This window comes from Cebus imitator, unplaced genomic scaffold (genome assembly GCF_001604975.1).
Source record: "Cebus imitator isolate Cc_AM_T3 unplaced genomic scaffold, Cebus_imitator-1.0 Scaffold229, whole genome shotgun sequence".
Classification (NCBI taxonomy): domain Eukaryota; kingdom Metazoa; phylum Chordata; class Mammalia; order Primates; family Cebidae; genus Cebus; species Cebus imitator.
The window spans coordinates 61987-62270 of NW_016107544.1; positions in this window are offsets into that span (position 1 = coordinate 61987).

Sequence of the window (284 nt, forward strand, 5' to 3'; positions counted from 1 at the left end):
TTGAGATGGAGTCTCACTCTGTCACCCAGGCTGGAGTGCAGTGGCATGATCTCGGCTCACTGCAACCTCTGCCTCCCGGGTTCAAGCAATTCTCCTGTCTCAGCCTCCTGAGTAGCTGGGATTACAGGCACTCGACACCACGCCCAGCTAATTTTTGTATTTTTAGTAGAGATATGGGGTTCACCATGTTAGCCAGGCTGGTCTTGAACTCCTGACCTTGTGATCCACCTGCCTCAGCCTCCCAAGGTGTTGGGATTACAAGTGTGAACCACCGAGCCAGGCCT